The 8,714-nt window shown below is 40.1% G+C and overlaps 1 long non-coding RNA gene across 1 annotated transcript in view; it reads left to right on the plus strand.

Annotated features, from left to right (window-relative positions):
• The first annotated feature begins 2,491 nt into the window (after nucleotides 1-2,491).
• Nucleotides 2,492-8,714, plus strand: part of LOC121016757 (uncharacterized) — a 232,014-nt gene continuing 225,791 nt past the window's right edge. The window contains exons 1-2 of the long non-coding RNA XR_005784432.1: nucleotides 2,492-3,672; nucleotides 4,525-4,693. This is a non-coding gene — a long non-coding RNA (uncharacterized LOC121016757). The remainder of the gene's footprint in view (nucleotides 3,673-4,524; nucleotides 4,694-8,714) is intronic.

The following is an 8,714-nucleotide window of genomic DNA, read 5'->3' on the forward strand; positions in this document are numbered from 1 at the left end:
GGAATTCGGCCTCCAGAAAGTTCACTTTCACTCCAGCCTGGAGCCAGTCAGAATCAGTGCAGGGCTCTTAACAGATTATAGATTGATTCTGCTGAAATGGAGAAAAATGCAAAAGGCACATCTTCTCATTCCGAGTAGCACCCGCTGATCCTCTCTAAGCAGATGGACTGATAATTACTCCCATCAATAAGGAGGAAACGCTCAGCTCAGCCTTGCCGACCTGCGGATTCCCTCCTCCTTTTGCCAAAGCTGAGAATGTGTATGGAACAAAAACTGTAGGGGGAGCTATTTTGTTTTGAATGACGAGTGTAATCTGCCTTTTCAAGTAAGCAAGATATTGAGAACAATTTCACTTTTTGGGGCATTATGAAAGTGCTCTAGAAGGAGGCACAGGTCATTATATAGGAAACTGTGTAATATGCATCAGTGTGGATCTGAATGAGGTATGAGGCCCATGCTCTCCCAGTTATATCACATGATATTTGGGCATCTTGGGGTAAAGTTGGGGGCACAGTCTTGAAAGCAAGACAGCCCTGGGTCCAGATCACAGCTCAGCTACTTAGCATCTCAGCAGCCTTGGACAAGTTGCTTCATAACCCTGTAAAAGGGTAAAAAGGAAAGAGGAATGTCTGCACAACCTCCCCCACTAAGTTCTTACTCGGATTTAATTTGACACTGCATTTAAAATTCAGCCGGTAGTCTGCACTCAACAAATGGTTTTTCTATCCTCCTTATTTTTCTGGAGTGTCAGATACCGCACTCTTTCATCCTCATCTGTGAATGTTGCGCTTCTAATTGGTTTCTTGCCTTTTATAAAGAAGATGCGATTGGGCTCACAAAATAGGGCACATACTCAAGATTAGTCCTGCTGTTAAGTGTCCTCTGCTCATTACTTTGATGGGATGGTTTGAGGATGAAGTCTTTGCTGAAGAGTATTTGATGCTGTAGGAGAATGTGTTTGTGCCTGAGCACAGGTCAGAAGAGAAACTAATGATGGAATGGCACTTGCTTCTGTGGAGAGGCCTGGGCAGTGACTTGAAAATGATTTTTGAACAAAAGCGTATTTCCTGGTATACCGAGGATATATGGCTGTGACAGCCCAGGGACTGCTCAGCTCCTTACTCAGACATAATACTGCTCAGGGTAAGTCTCCTCCAGAACCCAGAAGACTGTAAGGTAACAGCAAGCCAATTTCTCTGCCTCCAACAAAATAAAGATTGCTTGGGAATCCATCTTATAAATCACAAATGGGGCTTACTACTAGGCCAAGGAAACAATTAGTAGTTATCCAGTAAATGGAATCAATAGAGGAAAAAACAACCGACCCACAAAAACACAGCAACATATTACAAGGGAAAATGTTCTGCATATTGTCTTCTGTCGTGCTGGGCTAGCACATCTTAATGAAGAGCTATATTCTCTCAGGATGGTACCCCAGAGAGCTTATCAGAAGTGTTACTAAGAAGTCGCGGTCTTAATTTTTTTTTTTTTCTCCAGCCTCGCATATACAAGAGAATTCCATATTTGACAGCATCCTGGTACTTCCTTTATTTAACAAAGACATCTTAATGTTTCCATGACGGTAACATGTGAGTTACCTCACGTCCAGTCTTAAAATAGTTGTTACACTTAAGGAGTATTATTAGAATAAAGCTGGAAGGAAACATGGAGACAATTACTCTAATTCCCTCATTTTATAGGAGAGAATCCAGGGGCCCTAGTGCCTTCTCAAGGCTGCACAATGACTGGGGTCAGGGCTGGCTTGAGAATTCAGATTTGTATTTCCATACTGATGTTCCTTTTATTTTTTGACATGTAATAATTCTTCTTGGTCTAGAAGAAGATTAGAGTATTAACAGTAGTTTAGATGTAAGAGAATACCACCAAACAGGCCCACTGTATAAATCATTGCAGAATATCATAGAGGAGGGACCACAAAGACCACAACGGTTACATTTTACAGTCAAAGAAAATGTGGCACAGAGAAGTTGAATGACTTTCTAGGGACAACCTGGCTAATAATTGAGGGAGTCAAGATTTGAACTCGTTGGATCTGGCATATCTGGTACTAGTTAGAACATCGGCTGGAGTTGGCCTGGGGTTTTACTGGACTCATCTCTGTTTTAGAGTATTCTGAGAGATGTCCTGACCCTGCTTCCGCGGGCTATGAGGAAGCTTGCACTTTGGAAACACATGAGAGAGGTTGGAAGTGTGGGTTATTTATAGCCTGAGAGGAGAAAGTTGTTCAACTTCATTTCCATCCCTAACCACATGGGAGAATAGGTTGGAGTAATAGGAAGACCCTCAGTGGTTGCGAAGTGTGTGTGTATACATTGTGGTGGGGACTGTATTATGCCTGAGAGTCCTTTGGTTTTCTCTTTTCCCTTCAGCTTTCTGAGATGCTCTGCCTTATAGCCCAAAAGAGGTGGCTTGCATGGCTCCTCTGACTGAACTCGGGGTAGATACAGATGGCCCCTCTGAGAGCGTCCCACCAGGGTTTTTGCAATTAGGCATAGTGATTGAATTAGTTAACTTTGGAGAGATGTGTTGGAGTCACCTAGACTTGTGATCCGAAGCCTCCGTCTCTGGGATGCCACAGTCTGACACGGGTTTGTAACCAGGAAGCAACTGTGTGCAGAGAGAGAGAGAGAGGGGTAGGTGAGGGCATGAATGCATTGCATATGCTTTCTCTTCCCCTATCTACAGGTACTTGAGCCCTGATTTTTCAGCATCACCGTGAGTATTGTGACCATAACGCCAGCACAAGGGAAATGAAAATGGGTCTTAATAATATCATTTGGGTCTGGAATCTAGTTGTGCCCCAAAGCCAGCGTCTATCCTGGGCATTTCTGAAAAAGAGGCTTCTCTCTATTTCTCTCTTTCTTTTTTGATTTAAGTCAGTTCGAGTTGAGGTTTTAGTCCCATGCAAGAGAAGGAGTTGTAATTGACACAGGAGCTTTGCACTGCCAGTAAATTGCTTTGTTTTGCAGAATGCAAAGCCAAGCTTCAAGAAGAGAGAAAAGAAGTGCTGGATGGCTCCTTTTTGATTCTAGTTTCTTATTTATTTCTTGTTTTGTTGTTTTTGTAAGGAACATATAAGAAACTCTCCAACTGAATGCCACATGGTGCCTAGATTCTGATCCTTCTGCAGCAAAAACGTTTTTCTGTTCTCTGGATCATTCCTGGGTACTGTAGTTCTAGAAATGAAGACATGGAGAGGGCTGGCTGGAGTCAAATTAAAAAAAAAAAAAAAGCAACCTGAAGGGGGTAGAAATGATCAAAGCAAAGAAAAAAGAGTGAAATATCCTAATCTGAAGATGATTTCGTTTTCCAAAAGCTCCTAGCAAATTGAGAAGGCAGCCGAAGGAAAGGCTTGTTTGGGAAGGTATGCATCAAATAAAAGCAACAGCCATGAAAACAGAAGGTCTGTCTTCTAAAATGGATTCCTGGCAGTGAAACTCACTGGCTATAGCCAGCCCAGACTGAACTCCTTTCTTCATCCTTGAATGAATCACTATGGTCCCAGGGATGTGATGCTGTGCTTGGTCAGACTTGAGTCACCTGTCCACTTCTGGATCTATGGAGATGATGGACATCACCCTGCTGAGATTGTGGAAAGAGCAGTACGGGGAAAATCAGGATGGAAAAGAGGAATGAATGGAAGTCAGGCAGGTAACAAACAGAAACCAACAGATGAGAGTTCTCTTGAAAGCAGGCACTGTGTAGAATCCAAGCTCCTTTAATGACATATTTCTGAATGAAACATTTGTGTCTAAGATAAGCATTTCTGTGGGTTTTATAGGAAACATAGCTGTCTCTCTGTGCTGGATATTTTACACAGGAATTGTTCTGAAATACTTAAAATGTTAAAAACCTGCAGAATACTTTTGTTTTACAAATATAACAATACTGAGAAAGTAAGGATTGGATATTATGAAATTGCGAAGACTTCAGTTTCAGTTACTTGTTTCTTTAAAGTTTATTTATTTATTTTGAGGTGGGGGAGGGGTGGAGAGAGAAGGAGAGGGAAATTTCCAAGCAGGCTCCACACTGTCAGTGCAGAGCCCAATGCAGGGCTTAATCTCACGAGACGTGAAACCATGACCTGAGCCAAAATCAAGAGTCAGATGCTCAACCAACCGAGCCACCCAGGCACCCCTCAGTTACTTGTTACATGGCCTTACGATAGACTCAGGATTTTTTTCAGAGTACGTTAATATAAATAATTTCAGAGCCATAAAGACTAATTTTTGTGAAATTATCAGCCCTAGGCTCTTTGAATATACCACATTCAGAACATTCTCAGTGATGCAGCTATAGAGAAGGAAAACACTAGCTGGGGTGATGAATTGGCTCACTGGAATGGTTCTTAGAATTACATCACCACCTTGCAATAAGGTTCCATAAAAAAAAAAATACAAGGATTTGGGTTTGGTAATTTTCTCACCGCACTTTTCTTCTTCCTTTCCCCAAATTTTAATACATCAATAACTTATTAATTTGAAAGTCTTCCCTCTAACATAGGAAATGTGTCTCTTTCTGAGAAGATGGATGCTCCCCCCAAAAATAAAGCATGTGGAAGGTAAATCGGTGTTTTTGGATGGATGCCTTGTTGGAAGAAGACAAGAGGGTGGTCATGCCATTCTTACCTGACTTTCCCTTCTTCCGCTTGATAGTCCGCCTTCAGAAGCAGGTAAGCATGCCATCCATCATATTATCTGTTTCCTTTGTAGTAAATTTGACTGGTTTTAATCACGATATTTTGTTGACTTGATGTAACGTGCAGTATTTGAGTTGAAAGGGGGGCATGAACAGCTAAAATGACATCTCATTTTTTTTCAGGGACCTTTGTTCTTAAACACAGGAAGTTGTAAAATCTCCAGTAGCAAATTTCATTAGGTTTAGGCAATACTATAAGTGATGGCATTCTATTGAGTCAATGCCTTGAACGCGAATCAGGAGATTAACTATTGTGGCAAACTGTCAATCTTGACTCCTAAATTATTGTGAGTAGCGAATTTTTTGTTCTGGCTTTGAAGTTGAATTATTCTTTTCACTCAGTATGTCAGTCAGAAAAGAGATTTGTCTTCTCAGCTGAGCTCTGCCTGGTTTTCTTTAGGTAATTAATATTTCCCCTTTCTCCCACACTATGCCATTACTTTGTTATGATTCTCATTCATCAAGACCCAAATATTTCTTTAAAATTCTGAGGGGCTTGACAGGTTAAACTGTATCCCATTATTGATGATATTAAACAACACCTTCTGAAAAGTTGTCTTTAGGCTTTCTGTCAGATTTTCAGTAAAATGTCACCATATTTGTATCTTTATTTCTTTAAGAGAGAGGGAGAGAGAGAGGTCATTCAGAATCACTTGCTAAAGCTCTCTACAACGTGTTTTTAGACAAAAAAATATGGTTTGGGAAAGAAGAAAAATATCAATTTTTTGGAAGCATTGTAAAATATCCATTATTAACAGGCGTGTGAGCCTAAGTGCGCACAAATGTATGTCCAGGAATGTTCATTTCTGCCATGTTTGTATCCCCTAAAAAACAAAAATAGAAATAACCTAAATTTCCAAAAGGATGAAAAGTTAAATAAACCATGACACAATGTAATGTTATGTGTTATTTAAAAAGGATGAAGCACATTTACCTAGACTCGCTTGAAATGGAGCTCATGACATATCACTAGGAATAAAAAAGCAATTGCATAATAGTATAGTAGAATCATTTTTTTGGTAAAATATATGTCTTTATCTTATATATGTTAATGTATATGAACTGTTCATTGTAGTTAGATCTGAGCAATGAGAATTGTCAGTAATGAGTTGGGGAGGGCTTTTGTTGTACGGTAACATAACCTGTGTGTTTTTTTTTTAATGATAAGCATGCATAAAGGTTTTCAAATGCATATGGACAAAATAAAACAAGTCATTAAGCTCTCTCATCTCATAAGTGAGAGAACTGAACATGGAGAAATTCAATGACTTTCTTACTCTAGTCCAGCTCATTCGAGCCAGAAATGGTATTTGGATCCAGCTCTTTGGGCTTCCACATCTGTATGATTACTCCTGCATATAACTCCTCTTTCTTACATTAATCATAAACATTGTTTTAATAACCAATATCCGCATCTTTGAAATCAAACAGAAATAAACCCCTTGTCCCCACCACAAAGACCTTGGAATTTAAATCTTAGAAGCTTAAATCTTACTTTTCCTCACCATATCGACACATCCACTTTCCTCTAGGAATTAGAATTCAATTTATGCTGCATTTATGCTGCTTTGAGTCACAGTTTAGTCACACAACGCTAGGAAAGTCTCTACGGCTCAGCTCTTCTGACAAAGGTGCTCACTGTAGTGATACCTGTGAATCCATTTCACAAAGATTCACTATCCAGGTGGACTCTCCATTGGGCTGTTTCTTCTGCTTATTTCTTGGTCTCATCCTTTCTTTTCTTCCTGTGTGGCTGTCTGCAGGAAGTGGCTCCACATAGATGCTCCAGCGTCCAAATTCACCCTGCTGAGTAATTTATTCACTGTTTTCATTCAGTTGTCTTTATGTTGCAGACATTTGGACTTACTAAACTGTTGATTCTCTTTCCTTCTGGGGGATCTGAACTCTCTGAATGCTGAGGAAGGAAACCTTGCAAGGGCGAGTGGAAGACGAGCAACAGAACAGGGAGTTTCTGAGCGAAATTTCAATGTTAGCCAGTCATCGGTGTCCTCTTCCTTACCAACCATCAATGCAATTCTTGTCATCATCAGTGCCACCTGTTATTGGGCATTGACGAGAGCCTGGAGTAGGCACTTGACACAGACTTATGCCTCAGTACAGTCCTTTGGGCTGGATACTGTTAGTGTTCCATTGATACGTAAGGGGTGGAAGCAAATAAGGTAAGGCTTAGGTGATTTGTTCAAAGTCATATTGGCTGAGGACTACCTTGCCTATTTTGGAGGAGAATCTTCTTCTCTCAGGTTTCAGTCTTTGAGTTGGAAAAAAAAAAAAAGGCCAAGAAACCATAATAAGACTCATCACAGAAGTGGAATTCTCTAACACTGTCTTTCTCCCAATGTATTCAGCTTATTAGTGTATAGGGGAGCTCTAACTTTCTGAAAATGTCTATTGATTTTCTTGTGTGTGTGGGGGGGGGGATTTACAGAGACAATTCGTAGGCCTCAGATGCCGTTGTAACATTCACTGCTTTGCTGTGGATAGGAAGGATGTTTGTGAAAGAAGGCCAAGTAATGTCATCATTTGGCCTCATTTGTGAAATGAATGGCTGTGTTCCTGGCACTGAGAAGGATGCCCTAAAGCCATTTGAAAGATGAAAGGGCTTATCTTGAAACAAGGTTTTCTGGAAGATCACAAACCAACCGTCTAAAATGTTAGTTCAGATAAAATGAGAGCAAAGAACTATTGGAATCTTCAAGTTGAAATTTCTAATTAGGATTTTAACAACTTGTACAGAAATTGTCCTCGCTGCAGCCTTTGCAATTGATTCTTCTTATAGGAAGGGGAGAACGTTTTCTTATCCCTTTGCTTATGGACTTCAAAGATATACAGTGATTAGAGTGTTTTCCTTTTGCCCAGCTTTGGTATCGGGGCGTTCCTGTTGGGTTCTCTAGTCAAAATTCTTGTCTGCAGCTTGGAGCTGATTTTAATATAAATAGCAGGTTTGTCGTATCTCAGGTGCTTATTAAAATGTCATTCAGCAATTAGCTGAATCAAGAAAGGAACATAGTACACCTTTATTCTGCCTCGAAGCTTATAGATATCTACGTTGGGAATCTCACTTTGCTTCCATCATACTGAAGCAGCTGTTGGTTTGGGTGACTGGGCTATACATTTATAAGGAGCCATTGCTGCTCTTTGGAGATATCTGAAGGGGAATAACTTCTGCTACCTTCTCTCTACTAACATCACCAGTTTCGGAAGTGATAACAATCGATTCCCTAAAGCCATCAGCCTCTATGTAGTGTGTTATGAAATATAAAAATTACATTGAAATATTCTACACGTGTTTAGATTTCACATAATCTTGAAAGTTGGATATCAAGTGCTATCCTAAAAGAAAGAAAGAAAGAAAGAAAGAAAGAAAGAAAGAGAGAAACAAAAGAAGGAAGGAAGGAAGGAAGGAAGGAAGGAAGGAAGGAAGAAAAAGATGCTTTACCCCTCTAAAATCCAGACTGCAATAATGTATACCTCACTATTAGCAGTGGGATTCCCCACCCCCGCCCTGCCCCTGCTCCTGCTCCAACGGATTTGGGGGCAATCTCTGAGATGTTGCTATCACACTAAAGGGTTAAGTTTTTTAGGACAAGTCTGAAAGAGTTTAATTTTCTCAGCACGTTGCCTCATCTCTGGTAGCTGCCACAACATGCCTCATTTTGGTAGCACAGCAGTTGACACATTCTTTGGGCATGGAAAAAGTAACAAAAATCAGGAATCTCCCCTCCTCACTCTCACCAGTGAGAGCTGTGAAGAAATATAATTAAGGATTTGCATGCTTAGTATAATGAAATATTTTTTTCCAGTTCTGTTTGGTTCTGAATTAATAATAAGCAAAAGGAAAAGAAGCTCAGTACACAGGGTGTGCTGTGCACCTAACAAAATTTAATAATTGGTTAATTGGCACATCAATTTTTCTGTTATTTTTTTAGAATTGACAACTAATCCACTTGCCTACTTCTTATTAAATACATTTCCGT

This window comes from Herpailurus yagouaroundi, unplaced genomic scaffold (assembly GCF_014898765.1).
Source record: "Herpailurus yagouaroundi ecotype Mexico unplaced genomic scaffold, PumYag 213, whole genome shotgun sequence".
NCBI classification, from domain to species: Eukaryota; Metazoa; Chordata; class Mammalia; order Carnivora; family Felidae; genus Herpailurus; species Herpailurus yagouaroundi.